We start from the raw sequence: 17,483 nt of genomic DNA on the forward strand, positions 1-17,483 counted from the left end.
CAAAGGCAGAAGGATTGGGCTGCATAATGAGATTCTATCTCAAATACAAAATTAAATTAAAATCTAGCATTTTGTATCGTGTGGATTCTGTACTGACAGTGTAGCTGCCTTGACACATCCCTGTGAAAAATGTATGTTGAACACACACAGCATTTCGAACATCCTAGCTGAGTGCCGAGTTGCGCCACAGAGTGTTGGTCATTTCCGTGGTGACCTCACACCTGACTTGGAAGTGCATCAGAGAGCTGCCCAACATCCCAAGAAAGGATGGTACCAAACATTGCTGGCTCAGGAATAACTCCAAATTTAAAACTAAAATATGATTTCTGTTGAATGTTTATCACTTTCTTACTAGAGTAAATGTGAAAAGTCTTCTGTTAATATCACATCTTATCTGTACTGGCAAGCACCAGGAGTGAACCAGAGTGAGAGAACAATGCCATAGACAACCACAGGCTGCGGAAATTCTCTCTACAAAACACTTGGTGTGCAAGTGGACCTGAGTTTGAATCCCTAGGACCCATATAAATCTCAATGTGGTTACATGTATGCCAGTGTTACAGTGATCTAGGGGGTAGACATAGGAGAATCCCTAAGAAGCTCAAAGGCCAGCTGATCTGGAATGTACAACTATGAACAAAAGAAGAGACACCCTGTCTATAACAAGGCATAAAGTGAGGTTCTGCACATTAGGTGATCCTCTGACCTCATCATACATGTGTATAATTGCACACACACACACACACACACACACACACAGAACATCATATAAATACAACATAGACATAGATGTACACACACATGCACACATACACATAAATATATACATAGATTGAATACATACATAGAAATAGATGGGAAATATATAGACATACATGGACATACCCAGAGACATCATATACAGATATATCATAGACATAGATATATACATACATCATATAAACACATATATAGTCAGAGACATCATATACAGAAATATCATAGACATAGATGCACAAACACAAACACACACACACACACACAGAGAGAGAGAGAGAGACAGAGACAGAGACAGAGAGAGAGAGAGAGATTTTTTAAGACAAAAACATGCCCACGAGGAACTCACGAGGGAAGCTGAAATGGAAATAACCCAAGTTGGGCACCGCAGCCGGCAGTGATTTCATAGTGACCATATCTTTTCTCTGAATACACCTGTAGCCATTAATAGGACCTCTTTGCTACAAACACACACATACCGCTAAACACACACAAACCACAGTTATTTATACTTTACAAAAGCAACAACATTTAAGTGCTACTAGAGTTCAGCATATCTTTTTTATGTTCAGTTTTGGTGCTACAAAATTAATTAGTACCTCATTTTTTATTTAAATTTCAATTTATCCATAAAGAATCCACTGTAAACAAGGGACACCTATTTTGTTATCTTACTCATCAAAAAGTCACATCCTTTATCCATATATTGCTGCCCTTGACACACCTGTGTTGGAGTTCTCTCATTATTTCTTGCTATAATTTCAGTATCTTCAGATCAAATGCGATGGTATTTTTCAAGAGAGATCATTATGAGACTTAACTTTCATTCTTTCAGAATATAAACACAAAATAATTGATTTGCACTTTTTACGTTTAACATATTATTTAGTTTTACTTAGATAAAGCACTTGAAACTTGTTGACATCAGCAGGAAATTTTCTAGAATCAGCTAGATGAATCCTGGCCCTCATAATGGGAAGGTTTGTGGAGTTAAGAGTTTGGCTTTGAATCCCAGCTGCACAGATATTCCCCTGTGTAACCCAGATCAAATCGTGTGCTCTGTGTGTCTCGTTTTCTTATCTGAGATGTGAAGATTGCAACAGTACCGACTTTGTACGATTGTCATGAGAACCAAAGGAATTGTTAGTACAGAAAAGGCTAAAGAGAGGGCCTGGCATAAAGAAAATCCTCATGAAATGTCAGCATTGTCACTCTCTGACTTCTGTTTTCCACTGTAGCTGATAAAGGCTCTATTCAGGTAGTCTAAGTAACTCACCTAGATAATCTCAACCATACACAACAGGTCTCCACAAAAGGTCCCTTGCTTGAAAGGGCCATTGTTTGGAAATGGATGCCTGTTAAGCTATTGTCAGGTGCTGGGATCCAATCTAGTGTTGTGCTTTGACTTCTTTGTGACCTTGACCAAGGTTTGTGGGTATTCTAAACCTCATTTGAACAGAGAAATAATTAAGACACAGATTCTAACTACTTAGCACACATCTTAAATGAGAAATATTCAGAAAATTAAGACATACTCATGTGTCTTGATAATTACCTAAGATTCCAAACAGGATGATTCCTGTTGAGTTAGCCATAAAGCCTTATCACTTTATCCATCATCAGCCTGACAGACACAGGTTAAATTCAGGAACACATACCAAATTTTCAAGCTGCTTAGGTGTTCTTGATGCTGAGACGTAGGAGAATGACACAGTTTTTAATAAATAAATCTACTGTCTTAGGATCACAGTTAACACTCAATTAATATAACTGAACCAAAGATCTAGTTTAGAGTGGATCTAATAGAGTAAAAAACATTCTATAAGAGATGCTTAGTTATTACAAGAATAAAGTATATACTATGGCAATAATATGATACTGTTGTGGACATGTTGTTGTTTGATTCTCCCTCCCCAAGCTCTCATTGTGCCAGAAAACTGGACAGTAAAACAATCACTTCCACAATGAGAGGCCAAAGACTGGAGCTGATGATGAATTTAGCAACTGAAAGAAGTTTGCAGTATACTTCTTGGAGAAGACATTGAAGACTACTTGTGGTGGTGGGGGGGGCGTCTAATGAGAATAAGAAGAAAGTTCAACACATTTGAGTGGCGTCCAGGCTCCAGCACAGAAAGAGGGAAATGTATAAACACAGTGATGTAATTGAAATACCTCGAGTTTACGTGCTGGCTTGGGTCTGTCTCCCTGGGGACTCTACTTCTCCTTCTGGGCCTCAGTCTTCGATTAAGAAAGTAAGAGAGGGCACCCTGCTATCCTACTTGGGCGGATATATGAGTTAAAAGTAAGAATCACACTCACTTTCCTGATACAAGGTAGGTTTTCAGTACATAGGACTCTGTGACATATGATCTTTCATGATCTGATGACACTTGAAGAAAAAAATCAAAGCATTATAATGATAATAATTTGTTTTTTTAATGACTTTTTTGTCTCCTTAAATAATTTTCCTAAGTATAGGAGGGAACTGAAACATTCCAAACACTAAATCAAAATACAAAAACATTGCATACTTTTAGTTACATAGGAAACAATAACAGAAAAAGGCAGACTACTGGACACAACTGTTCCTAGCCTAGTGTATATGAAGGACAGCTATTAGGGGACAATTAGTCATTATGGTAGAATCTTAAAAACTACCCAGGTAAGGAAAGAAAGTAGGTGATGATGATAATCTCACACTCACACACCATTTTGCCTGAGCCAGCCAGGCCCAAATCTAGTGGGCCACACAACCCGATTCCTACCATGTTGCCTGATGGCAAACCAGGACCCTTCCACAGCTTTCTTTGGAATGTATGTGATGCAGTTGAGACTCAGGACTGAGACCAGTATGAGAAGACTCAACCTGCAAGATGGAAAGAGTAATGGTGCCCTGGGAGTAGAAGCCTTTGGGCCCTGGGAGAATTACTGCATGGAAAGCAAGCTCAGCCAAAGACACAACACTGGGAGCCATGACCTTGACCCCACAATGAATATCTGCACACAGGCTGTGTTAAGATTCTTAGGAGACATAGGACAGCTGTGCATGTGAATGCAGGAAGTCTAAACTAACACATGTGCTTGCCCTCAAAGCTGTGTTTCTATTTATAATAAATGAGCTTTGAATTTGTAATAATAGTACTTTCACTTCCCACCTGCAAGGACCACATCCCTCTCTTGAACCTTTCTCAACAAATCCATCTACATACATTTAAATCTCTGTTGTATTGTTGCACCTGGCCTGAGTGTAAGGCATAAAGAAGCATGCAGAATTGGTGGTCCTGTTGTCTGGGACCCAAGTCCTCGGGGATCTAGCCAAGTCAATAGTGGTCCTAACCATGTCACCCAGAGGAACAGTACTCTCTCAGTGCAGGAAAGGTATCCATACTTATTCAGGGTGCTTAAGCTTAGGTGACTGCCTACTCCTCCTCCTCATGCAGGCTGGTGACAGGCATCTATACACTCAAGTCTTTCAGAGACCTTTAAAGAGAGCAGGCACTAAGGCAAGCAAAGGATGTCACCAGCCTGAAGGGGAAGCAAGCACACCCCAAAGCAGCGAACAGAAGTGGCTCCTCAATTTGCAGGTCAGGCGACATATCCTTTGCCCTCCAGTCACTTGAGAAAGAAAGCATAGGACCATAATATACCTAGAAAAGAGATCCGTGCTGCTCTCCACATAGAAAATAATTTATCAAGGGATATGGAGGCCATGCATTAGAAGATCATCCAGAGAGAACATTCAAAAAATGAAGCATTGCGAACTTGATGAGACAAAGAAGACACAGAGTCTCCAGACAGGAAGCAGAGTGCACCAAATATGGGAATACTCATGTCACTGATCTAAATGGGGGAAATCATGGGGCTCTCATCGTCAGACTCAAGAGAACAGAGTGGTGAAGGATTTCAGTGGGCACACCAGCTACCCAACTTGGAAGCTCATTAATATTTTTTAAAAGTAAAACAGAACAAGAAGAGAGAGCTTTTACACACCTACTATATGCATTAAATGTTCTAACTAATTAAATGGACTGTCATTAAAATCACCATTAAATGCATCATTGCACTTAATCTTGAAGACTTAAAAGGAAGGTGGCAGGGTCTCTGGTGTTTTCATTCAACAGTTATTATGTACCAACAATAGTCTGCTTGGCTTTGGGGGACTCTAGACAAATTCCCCAAACTCTATAACTTCACATCTTGAAATATATTTAATATTAAATAAACAAGCAAAGAGAACTGTATAACTGAAATTATGGGTGAATACCTAAGGAAAAGTGAGATGATTTACTTGCCCAAGGTGACCTTGGCACTGAAACCTCATGTTCTGAGATGAGCTCACATCTACGTCCAAGAGTCAAACACAACAATTCCTGGGATTCCCCATTGCTCTGGGGAACGGGGAGGTTTCTGCTTATCTCTGACTTTTGCAAAGATTACTCAGGACGCCAGGAGAGACTAACAGGGAGAAATGTTGGAGACTGCAAATGGTTGCAATGTTATGGAGCCAGAGGAGGAAAAAAGAGGAAAGCAGAAGGATAACAGATCTGTATTTCAGCTGAACATAGCAATAAAAAAGAAGTTATGAGGCTCAGCCTAATCAATCACCGACTGCCGTGTACAAACACAGCTGTAATAGTTGCTCAAAGTAAGAGGGATCGATTCAGGGCTGCCATAGTCAATTAATTTTCTGCTTTCATTGTTTCAAATGCCTATGTGCCTTAGTTTCCTATTATATTTGCATATATACACACACATACACAAACACACACACACACACCTTTGGGCTAACTTCTGGCTGCTAGGAATGATTGGAAAAATCTAGAGGTTTTTCTTCTAGTCAATCTTTTTCTGATTCAGAGCCTAGTGATGAGATCACTTGTGTGAGGGACACTGTGACCTTTCACCCCCTGAGGTGGGGCACCAGCATGCAGAAAGGAGCAATCATCTATACGCAACATGGCACTCTTGATCTGATTTTCAATCAAAATCTGTCTTTCCAGCAAGAGAAACTAATAATGAGTATTAGGTGCCACCATGTTGATTCTGGCTATGTGCCAGGCTTCATGATGGATGTTCTACATATGTTACAGATAAGATTCCAATAGAAAGACATTTTAGACAGTGGTGGCTTTTAAACTTCCAAATTGTGAAATTCAATGGAAAATACTTCTTTCCTGGTCAGAGATATTTTCTTGTGTCCAGATTCACTGTGAACTCAAACTACTCTTGGAAAAGAGCTCCAGTCAGTCCTATGTGTGGTCTTACTTCTCATGAAGGGATCATACACACAAGGTGTGCAGAAGGAACTGAGAGTACCAAGCAGAGGTACTATACTTCCAGAAGACCCACTGCCACAAATCAGACAGGATTCCACTCTGAAAGGCTTCTCCAAGCGTTAATCTAAACAATGCAGATGTAAAACCCAACTAAAGATGAGCTCCACCTCACCAGAAGGTCAGCAGGGGCACAGTGGCCAGTGGATGGTCCCTCCACAAGGTGGCACTCGGTACCCCTGTGTTGTCACCTGCCATTTTACACTGTACAAAGATCCCCCAGCTTCTCTCCACCTTAACAATTATAGCTTTTTATTCCTTCCATATAAAGAGCATTTTGGAACCCCGAGCTGTGGGACACTGGATGGAGGTGGCTTTAAACTAAGTGTCTACATAAGGATGTAAGCAGGGCTTGCTGTTGAGGACATTCCTGTCGCATGTTAATGGACTCCTTGCCCCCAGATTTGATTGGTCTGCTCCTCTTAGGTTTTTTGTTGTCTCATCTTCTCTTTTCTCCCTCTATCCTCTGCTCCTCCCTTTCTCCATTCTTCTTTCCCACAACGTGCACTCTGGGTCTTCTCATGCCCTCATTCTATACCATTTCTTCATTGCTACTTCATGTGGGAAAGGTAAGTTAGGTTGGAAAACCAAAATACTGAGACACTATCCTATAAATGTCATGTATGAGCGTTAGTTCTTGACCCCCGTGGCATACTATTCAATTACCTATCCAGGATCATTGTCCCTTTCTGTTGTCAGCTTGATGTGACACTGTCTGTCAGACATCATGTACCTCTTGACATAGTTTATTTGGCTAACTGAACATTAAACAACCACCTGGTATAAATTTAAGCATGCCCATTTCCCAGATGTAAAGACTGAGGTTTAATCATGTAAACGAGCTTACCTTTTATGACATGGTTCAGAAGGAGTAAAGCAAGTTCCAAACAGATCCATCTGGCTGGATACCTGAATGCCATTGTGCACATATTTTTCTAGACAACATGCTGCTAGTAAGCTGTTCATGTTACACAAGGTACTAGTATTATATGCAACAGGAATGGATTGTTTTGTCTTAAGCAAGATCTTACCATTGAAAAAGCTATAAAAATATGCCTTAGAAACGGTACAAGCAGCAAAGTCCTTGCTGATATGAGTCTCTATCAAGTGGCTGCCTGATCCGGCACACTCACACTCATCCTCACAGCGTCTTCCTAGAACCTTGGGGGAATTGCCATCGAGTTCCCAATCCCAGCCTAGCACACCAGGCCCAGGACATCAGAAAGGCCGTGTCACAGGCTCATGAACTTTGTAGTCATTTGAGGGAAGAGCAATTTCAGGGGCAACTTGCAAAGCAGTGGACATCTGGCCCTAGTGAAGCCTTATGGGAACCTAAGCTTTCCTCTGTTATTAGTTTCATTATTTGACAATTTCACACATGTATATAAAGTATTGCAATGCTCACTGCTCCTTATTTCCCTCCAATCTCTATACCACCCACCATCCCCGATAGTCACTTTCTCAGAATCACAGCTTTGGGGTTGATTTTGTGACTTAGTTGGTTTAACCAGAGCCATCGGTGTGGCCACTGGTTTGGAACAACACACTAGAGCCTGATGGAGTCACCAGTGGGGATGCATCTAAAGACAACGATTCTCTCCTCTCCCTAAATTGACAGGAGCAAATAGTTCAGCCCCCTGAGTCCCTCCTCCAACCACGATTGACTCATGCAGAACCAGAGCTGCTCTGAGGCTGTGCACACAATGCATCTGTCCTGCCTAGAAGATAACATTCACAGCCCTACTCCCTATCACCTGGCTTTTGGAATCTTTCCTCCGTTTCTTCCATAGTGTTCCCTTTGTCTTAGAGGAGCTGATATAAACTGTTTGTTTCAGGCTACGCACTCAGTTATCATATATTCTCAGTACGCAGTGAAGTTATGAGTCCGTGCCCCTCCCCCCTCCCCTGTCTCTCTCACACTCCTGTTCACTATCTAGAAAGAGAGAATTCACTGATTACCATCTATGTGTATGAACGTGACACTGTCAATTTAGTTCAGCAATAATATACAGTTCCCACTAGGGCCCATCCATTATTTCCCCTGCCATGCTTTTCTTTTTCTTTTTTTTATTCGGGTTTACAGTACCAGGCATGATTTCTTTCTTGTGGGACAGGTCTCAAATTCAACCAGAGAATCGTTCATTACACACATGACAGTAGGGTAGAAACATCTTGCCCAGCATGGTGGTTTCATACATAGGAAGATTCATAACTGTATAAGACCATCTATTGATGGATATCTCCTCACCCTTCCCCAGCAACCTGTACAGCACCTTTTAGAACCATAAAAGCTAGCCAGTCGATGGGCATTTTCACCTCCATTCCAGCTTGATTTCTCTGTGTTATACTTCCAAGGGAATGTGGTGTATTTAGCAACACTGTCTTACCATTTGGTCCTGACTATCAACAAAGAAAATGATAAGAACTTGTACTGTCTGGGGATCGCTGACCAACAACTCGTAAGAAGTATCCCACCCATTGCACAGGGATTTTGTTTTAATAACCCATGACTTATAGGAGCAGCTTTTTCCAGCCTCGCTGGGCATTTCCCTTCAAAGAGTTTATTAAAAAATAAATTACATATTTTAATTTGGTTACAAGATAGTAGGTTTCCATACAGTTTTTAATATCCCTTCATCTGGTTAACCCTCCTCCCCACTGCCTTGTCTCTCCTATCCTCCCACATGTTCTTGCTTAAATCTTCCCTGTATGCACTCCACCCCACCCTACCCCACCCTGTCCCACCCTGCCCCACCCTACCCCTGCTCTATTTTGGCATTGCCTATGCTCTACTATGCTCTTCTCCTCTGTACTATAATCCTCCCAATGGCCTCTTTCTGGTTTCCTGGCTTCTACAGGTACTACAAGTTAAACACACAGAATTAGGTCTATAGAGATGTGCTTGGAAGCATATTTTCCTTAATAAGGCCCCCGCCTAAGCGGACCCAGTACTCCTCAGGTAGCCTCACAGGTTGGCATCCCTTTTTCACAGAGACTGCTGAGAAAGACATGACTCCTGATACCATGGTGGTAAAAAGAGAATGTGTGCCTCTGTTACTAAATACATCCCAGGTTCTGTTTTCCTCTTTTTAGCAGGTAAATAAGATCTCCTAAGCCAGGCTGTTCCCTACTTAGCTCACCCAGGAAACGACATTTCTTTTTCATCTTGGATCATTCCCCCAGGCTAAACCGTTTCACCTTTGAGATTACACTGTAACCCTTTGCTTAGCTTCATATGATTCAGAGTTTTCAGAAGAAATAATTTCTCAGAAAACTCGGGAACCTAATGAGACTTTATAAGATAGAGGATTGAAGGCACATGGCCACAGATGGACCACAGGACTCAGGAATGCTAAGCACACACCCTACCACTGACCTATGCTCTCTCTCAGCACACAGGAACTGAATTCTTAAATATCTGAGATATACTTAAACTGTTACTCATTATTTATCTAAAAATCAAATTTACTTGACAGTCTTACATTTTCATCTGCAATATCAACCAACTGTATACAAGAGTACTTTCTGAGCATGGCACCCAGCACTCTTATGTTTTTATGTCTTCAGGATAATGTTGAGAAAACTACGGTCCTAAAACGTTACCCATTATTGAAAGCCAACATGAGTGCATATTGCCAGCAAAACAAAAGTAATTTCAAACTAGAAAGAATTTCAGATATTTTCCCTGACACCCAGTGCCTCCTTCCTCTCCAGCCTGGGGAGGGTCTGTTTGGAGAAACAGTGGGAGTCAAGGGCAAACCGGCTTCTAGAGGGGACTCCCAGCCTACTACAGTCCCTGCCTCTGAAGTAGTTATTTTTCTGAGCACAGCAAGGCGAGCATGCCTTTTCATTTTAGCTTCATCTGCAATCACCTTTTTCTCACTGTATTCTAACTGCTGATATAGGACTTTGATTGACTCTCCTAAATAATGAAGGCATTTACATAAAACAACCTACTGCAGGGCTTACATGCTCTGAATCTGCAGGAATTCTAGGGGAAAGGCGACAAGACAGAAAATGCTGAAGTGGAAGTTCCTGGTGGATAAAAGAAGACGTGAACAGTAAGTGTATTTCTTCACTTACAGAGTGTGGGCTACTCATTCAGTCCTCCTGGGGTTGAATAATCTCAAGCTATCTGCTCAGCACAGGTAGAAGATTCTGGCTGCAGGTCAGGCACCTACCAGTTTCATGCAGGAAATGGGGAAAAAAGGTGACTCATTTAGAGGCTTCCATTTCCTCAAACATAAACCAAAGGATCTGAGCTTCCCCTTCCACCTTTGTAGGACTGAGGGGGAAGAGAAAGGAGACAGCTGCTATTATCACCAGGTGCCAAAGCAAGGACTCATCGTTGCATATTCTTTCTGAGTCAGAGAGGTTTGCATGGCCATGGTAGCCTCAGCCATGGGTTCCTGCTAAAGGGTCAGTTATTCAGCCGAATTTACATTTTGCAAACATTAAAACAATTGGCTGTGTTCTCAGTGACTGGATCTATATAACTTTTGACTATTCTTGATTTTTTTTCTTTTCCCTCTAATGACTTTCTCTCTTAAGTATTCCTCTCCCATGAAGCCCTCCATCATTTTCCCCAGATGAAGACTCCCGGGGTTGCTCTTTTGAGCCAGGACTTGGGAGCAGACACAGCATTCGAGCAACTGAAGCAAGCATACACCTCTAGGTCTTCGCTCTCATGGAGCGTATCTCCTTGTGGGGGAGTGTGACATAGTAAGCAAGTGAGTCAGTCAAGTAGCAGGATAACTACAGCTAAGCACATTCAAGAGCTACACAATTGTCTTAAGAACGTCCTGATGTGAACAAAGGGGACAGTGACGACAGAGGCTTATCAGCAAGATGAGGGCATTAAACACGTCCATACACTCCCTACCTTTTATACACAACCTTGCTATTTTATGGGACTGCTCACTAAACTGTAAGTTCGTCAGGAGCCCAAAGTATTTCTTCATCTCCTGGACAACTGCCCATCAACAAAGGTCAGACAGATTTGGAAGATGTGACATCAGAGTCTCCAAGGGCACAAGGACACTTCGCACTAAGAAAAAAAAATTAAATACCTGGTTTCTGAAAGACAAAGTGAATTTCTGCAATAATAATTTTTAAGTCAGTGCCAGACCAAGAAATTAAAGCTCCAAAGAAATTGTCACCGAGGATGGAATCTAGGCACGGAAAGCAAGTTGGAAGGCACACATGTAAACTATTTCTGGCACATATGCATATTCACTGTTCAATTAAAAAGGCACTAAACACCAGTGTTCTGAGCATGGACTGTTTACAAGGACATCTTCTCCACTCCCCTCCCTAGCTCTTGTGACCTAATCTCCACTAATCCTGCGTTGATATTTTTCATGTTTGTCTACAGCAACATTGCTTGATATGGTGGTCCATGACCACATTTAACACAATGCCTTGTTCAAGGAAGATGCTCAACAAGCATGCCCACTCATCACTTAAAAATTTAGATATTCAGAGAAATACCAGAGATTAACTTAACATTGCAAAATACATTCAGTGGTCTATACTCATGTGCTGAAAATTGGTTTGGGTCAGACAGTGAAACTTTATATTGATTACAAGGAACTAGAACCTAGGCTACCTGCTGAAGTCCTCCCAACTTACCAGATAGCCTGACGTTTTGTATCATACTTCCCTGTCTTTTTTTTTAATCCTTAGTGTATCCCAATCTAAGTAGGACAGATTTTCATTAGTTCTCTACCTTTGTCTCCTTCACCTGAAGATGTGCACAGGGGTGAAGGTTTCCATCTGTTTTATTCCCTGCCATGTTAGTGGTGGGAAGAACAGTGAGTGTGGCAGGGCTGGAACTCTGCAAGTGACTTAAAGGTGTAAATGGGATTCTGAGACTGCTTACTGAGACAAGGACCAGAGGCATCCCCAGCTGACTGAAGCAGATGCTGCGTCCACATGTAAGGGAGTGATTACAGCAGTCTACATACATGGAAAGTAGGTGATTACAGCAGTCTACATACATGGAAGGGAGTGATTACAGCAGTCTATATCCCCTTTTTCACACTCTTGTAGTGATCTCTGATCATACAAGATCTTCAGAGTCAAATTCCAGGCACCAGCAGCCACATACTGCAGGCATGTGGGAGAGCTCCAAGGTCCCTTTATAGAAAAATGCTCCATAGAGCCCACATGTACTGTTTAGACATGTTGAGTTAGCTGCTAGAACCTGATGTCAGTAAATTTCATGGAAAACAAGAACCTGCAATTTATCTTAAACAGTAAATAAAACTGGCAAGGTTAGGCCTCGGGTTTCATTGGGAACAAAGTTGGATCTGAGCTCTAAGTCCATACTTCTGTTCTACCCAGGCTGATCCTTCCTTGCCTAGCAGCTGAAGGCATTGCCATTGCGACCCCTGCTGGAAGGCTACCAAAAAGCAGGCCGTATGCAGGAGAAAAAAAAATAGAAAAAAAATGTCCTTTGGGATCTATTTTTGTTATGTTTAAGCCATTCCTTGGAAGAATAATGTATTCATTTTTTTTCTAGTCCTCTCCTGGTAGCACATAACTATTGACAGACTATGGCCCAGTAAATATTATTCTAACGGCCTGCAAAAGCTATGGACTTAATTCCCTGTGGGTGGAGGGAGCTGAGAAGGCTGCATGCCAGAGGCAGTCCTGAAGATGGATCGTAGAGGCTGTGTGCATCAGCTGCTTACAATGCTGCTTGACTCAGACACAAAGGGGGATTTGTTTGAAGACTATGTGTTGCCTCTAGGAACTAGTGCGATGCTAAAAATCCAGGATTGGAAAACGAGAAGGAATGAAGGGAAACAGACTTCAGGGATCATGTCAAGATGGTGCCCCAGGAATGGTTCCACTGGGAGCACATCTTGAGACGCGGATGCTGCTGCTGCTGACGCCAGCCACTCCATCCATGACCCCAGTGGGTGATAAACACTCAGCAGTTCCTGTGTCCTTAAGCTGCTCCCTCCAGATTCCAATCCCCTGGTGGGGCCATTTAACTCAGCTTGAGTTCAAGCCTGCAAGGTACAAACTAGGAAAAGAAACTCCACCTCCAGCTGGGAGCATATCTCTGAAGCAAGACAGTGAGATTCTCTATAGAAGATAATTTGGTTGCTGGATATCTTCCAGTCACGTAGTAGGGCTTTGAGTGGTGATAGAGGGATAGTCACCCAAAGCAGTACTGAAGACTGTAATGAGAACACATAGATCTGAATTCCATTCTGGAATCCTCTGTACCTTTAGAAAACTGACAACATTTCCTAATCTGCAGATTCTCAATTGTTAAAATAGAAATGGTGCCATCTGCTCTCCTGAATAGCTGCGAAGATTCCGTTCAATCATTCATTCATTTTTCCAAACACATTTATGGACTGCCTATTAAGTGCTTGTTACTGAACTAGGCTCTGGGGACAAATTCCAGAAGAAAAAAAATGAAAAAGAAAGAAAAAAAGAAGTCTGTATAGATGACCAAGTTAGACAAGGGAGACCTACAAAACTGGTCATGCCTCACTCTCCCCCAGCTGAGTCATTGTTCTTTAATTTTTCTCTGCTTTTGATTAAGCAATATTAAGTATCTCCCCCCAAATATATCTCCTAAGACACGTGTACGTTCTGAACTTAAAAGCAAAACTACAGCAAAAAGCCTTTAAAGGACAAGGGAGGTAGATCAGCTGGTAGAGCTGTTGAGTAGCACACTGGTTTGAAGTCCAGCACTACAATGACTTGAGGCTATAGTTCATGTCTATAATCCCAGCACATGGAATTGGGAGCAAGAGGGCCAGGTGATGTTCAAGGTCATCTTTGGTTACATAGCAAGTTTGAGGTCATCCCAGGAGACATGACTGTCTCAAAAAAAGATGAAGAAAAACAACTCTAAAACTGAATACTGATCCTGAAAATTAAAATTATAATTCTTAGAAACAGTGGGGCTCAGTGCTGATGTAATTCATGTAGAATGCACTTAAGATGAAACTTATTACAACTAACATGAACATTAAGTATCTATAAAATATAAATGTCAGAAAACCAAATCAGATAAACAAAATTTCACATGTATTATAGTTGGTGAAGTGTCTTTTATGTGCATTTTGTTACTTACTCTTAATCATCCTCCAGTCACTAATCTGCAGGAAAGACTATGAGGTTTAGAGAAAGAACACAATCCGCCTAAGGTCATGGGGTCAGAAGTTGGCTTCATCCCAGCTGGTAGTCTCTTACTTTCTCTTTCCAGAAAGGCAGCCTGGACAGAAAAGCAGAGGGCTCTGTGCCCAGGCTAGGGACTAAGGAACAGCAGCGTTGTTCTTTTCTAATCTCATCTGCAAAGTCCCTACCTTCTTCAACATCTAGGAAGCCAGTATACTTGTCACAAAGCAGTCAGCTCGGGGCCCTGGAACTGGTATCTAGACATGACAGGCACACATTAAAACCCATTAACGCTTCCACATATTTCACTGTCCCTGCCTCCAAACCTAATGACCTAGGAGAGACCCTGTCTTGGTCCTGCTGGTGGCTGTGTGCCACCCAGGGTGTATGCTTGGTCTCAGAAAGGCAGAACTCAATAAACAGCACATACCAGCCAATCCATTCCCAGTTGCTTTCAAATCGCCACTGAATTTTAACTTAAGACAAGAAAAGCTCCCGTGAAGCTTTTCCCTTTAGAGAATCCCTAGGACTTTTCAAGGCAGAGAAATTCTTTTGAGGATGAAAACACAAGTCTCAGCTACATAAAGGAGTTTGAGCAAGGCAAAACTCACTCTGTTTAACAAGGTGTAGGAAGACAATAATTTACTACAGGGATAGAGTCTCTGCTCCCATGCCAGGAGTAAGGGCCCTCCCTCAATGTGTCCAAGGCATCACTTTCTCACCATTTTCCCTGTTCAAAACTTCTCATCTTAAAGTCAAGGTGCATTGCAATACGCAGAGGCTTGACAGAGGAAGTGAAGCCCAGAAGCCTACATAGCTCAGCCCTGCTCACTAAGACATCTTCTCTGACTGCTGGCTAATTAACTGCAGAGACTCAAGAGTGCTTAGTCAGGAAGTTGTCCATCCCTGTCGAACAAGAATTAGACGGGTAACTGATGCCAATGGGGACTCCTTGAAAAGTTCACCTTCTCATACCTGACTGTGAAGAGGGGTGGTATTGGGGGGGGCTTTTACCTTGCATAACACAAGGGTCCATTTCAATGTTATTTTTCCAGTTTTGGGAATGGGAAAGTCTAAGCATGCTGGAAATAAAGAAGAAAGGGGCAGCGATTTGAAGCTTAAGCATTCATCTGGAATTTTGGAAGGTCCAGTTAATTCTAACTGTACTCACTGTGACCGGGAAAGTAGCAAGCGTCAAAAGGAATCAGTACTTTAGATATGCTGGGGCGCGGGTACAGAAGTTGAGCTATCTCCATCTCCTTTTATTAAAAACTAAAGTTAAATATAGAGTTCCTGGAATTAACCCCTGGGTGGAAGCTGGTAATTGAATTTCAACTAACACATGGAAATCTGAGGGCAAAGCAGAGACCACAAGACTTTGCTCTCTATTCAGCAGCTGGTCAAATACCCAGGGCTGGGGCAAAAGGAGACTCCCCGGGGGTGCTGGTGGTACCTGGGCCTAGGTCAGTCTTGGGTGCTGGTGGAGCTTTCCCGAGCATGGTGAACTCGTCCTGAAACGGGGTGGGGGCACCCTCTCCTCCCTAGTCCACTCTTTGCTCTCCTCACCCTAGGTCCTGGCTAACAAGAGACTGCTGCTGGGAGAGCAGCTTGGAGACAGTGGCTCCATAGCTGCCTCCTTGGGATCCCCCAAAGCATCTTAGCATAGTTATGGATAAAAATAGCCCAGGATATCATAACGCTAGGCAAGAGGAGGAGTAAGTCTCGCGCAAGGGAAGGCAAAGCAAGGATACCACAGCTTCTGCATAGTGGGGATTAGAGAAAAGCACCTAGTCCGGAGGGGAGCCCTGCCTGTGCAAAGAAGATAGGGTGCCTCCTTAGCTTAGGTTGTGCCATACATAATCTGAAGCACCCAAAAATAATTGCTGAGTCTGGCACAACGCACCAATCCCTGACCAGCATCTGGCTTCAGCGATGGTTTCTCCATCCCATCTCTGCCTTGAGCCCCAGGTTCTGAGAGCTGGCACTCCAGTTCCCGGAAAGGTAGGTTCCAGAAGGGGGAAGCAGTGGAGCCCACTGCTGCAAAGGCTGGTGTGGGGGTCGCACCTGAAGAAGTCCCGCTATGAGTAAGCCCTGCTCCTTCAAAACACAGTCTCCCCTGGTTCGTGTCCCGACATCCCTTACCATGCCCCCATCCACCTCCCCTATTGGCCATATCCGAAATAGAAACCCAGGTAGGAAAAAAAGTAAAAAGTAACACGAAAATTCAACAGCCTTTCGTAACCGGCTTTTTTAATACTTACAGTCCTGCCTGCCGCCTTCCTCTTCGAATACCTCGGGAGATGCTGGGTCTCCCCATTACAGCTACCGAACGCAAAGGCAAACTAGACCAAGGTTTGCTCATTCCAGATGCCCTATTCCGGAGTGACTCCAGTCAGCTGTCCCTCCCCTCTCCCCCCTCCTGCCCAGTTCTCATCCCCAAGTGGTACCCGGCTCGGAAGCTCTGAGCTCTAGCTGAACTTGTACAAGGTCCTAGAGAGAATCCGCGGCGCTGAGCAGCGGGCAGCCACGGCTCTCCTGATTCGCGTAGGGACGTAAGTCCAGTTTTGTAAGTCAGAAACTCAGGTCCCTTATAGTCCATCTTATGAATTTTAGAGATGAGTTTTCAGGGCAGGGGGGACAGGAGGATTAGAAAAGCCCAAGTCTTCCTTCAGAGTACTCTTCAGTCTAACAGCTTCAGCCTCCACTCACCTTAGACTTTGCACTTGCCCTAAATCGGGACACCAGAAGGTGCCTAGGCAGCCCTATCTGGCCACTCCCCAGCCTGACACCTCTACCGCTAGCGCACAGTGCTCACCTGAGACGTGTACTCGTCCAGCCGGTCAGGCGTCCTCAAACGTCTCTCCGGCCGGGCCATGGGCAGCACCGCCTCCAAACACTTGAGCCACTTGGAGCAAATCCCCAGTCACCTCCGGGCAGGCGAGCGGAGAAGGGACAGGCACTCACCGAAAGAGACCCGGCGGTGGCGGCAGCTCGTGGCTGCAGCGCACAGAGGATCTTGCAGACAGGCGTTTTGGTGCCGGATCCGAGGATGGGAGGAGCAGGAGGAGGAGCAGAAACCGGAGGAGGGGACAGCAGAGGCCGACGCTCGGGGAGAGCACCGAGGGCAGAAGAGGATCGCGAGCGCCCACTGCTGCCTCGTTGGCTCTGGTGCTGCCCCGAGTCCCGCCTCCCAGTGCGTCCCTGCGAGCCGACTTCAGCCACCCAGCTTAGCACCCGGCTTCTGAGCTT

General features: G+C 43.5%; 1 protein-coding gene across 2 annotated transcripts in view; it reads right to left on the reverse strand.

Moving 5' to 3' along the window:
- Positions 1-17,183, reverse strand: part of Hs3st1 (heparan sulfate-glucosamine 3-sulfotransferase 1) — a 29,389-nt gene extending 12,206 nt beyond the window's left edge. Inside the window, exon 1 of one of the 2 annotated variants that reach the window (XM_005068819.4) lies at positions 17,050-17,183. The gene's annotated coding sequence lies outside the window, so the exon portion shown is untranslated. Of the gene's footprint in view, positions 1-16,495; positions 16,621-17,049 lie in introns of those variants that run through there. The other variant, XM_013112444.3, reaches the window with a different exon arrangement.
- Positions 17,184-17,483: the final 300 nt, after the last annotated feature.

Source organism: Mesocricetus auratus, unplaced genomic scaffold (genome assembly GCF_017639785.1).
Source record: "Mesocricetus auratus isolate SY011 unplaced genomic scaffold, BCM_Maur_2.0 Super-Scaffold_100006, whole genome shotgun sequence".
NCBI lineage: Eukaryota > Metazoa > Chordata > Mammalia > Rodentia > Cricetidae > Mesocricetus > Mesocricetus auratus.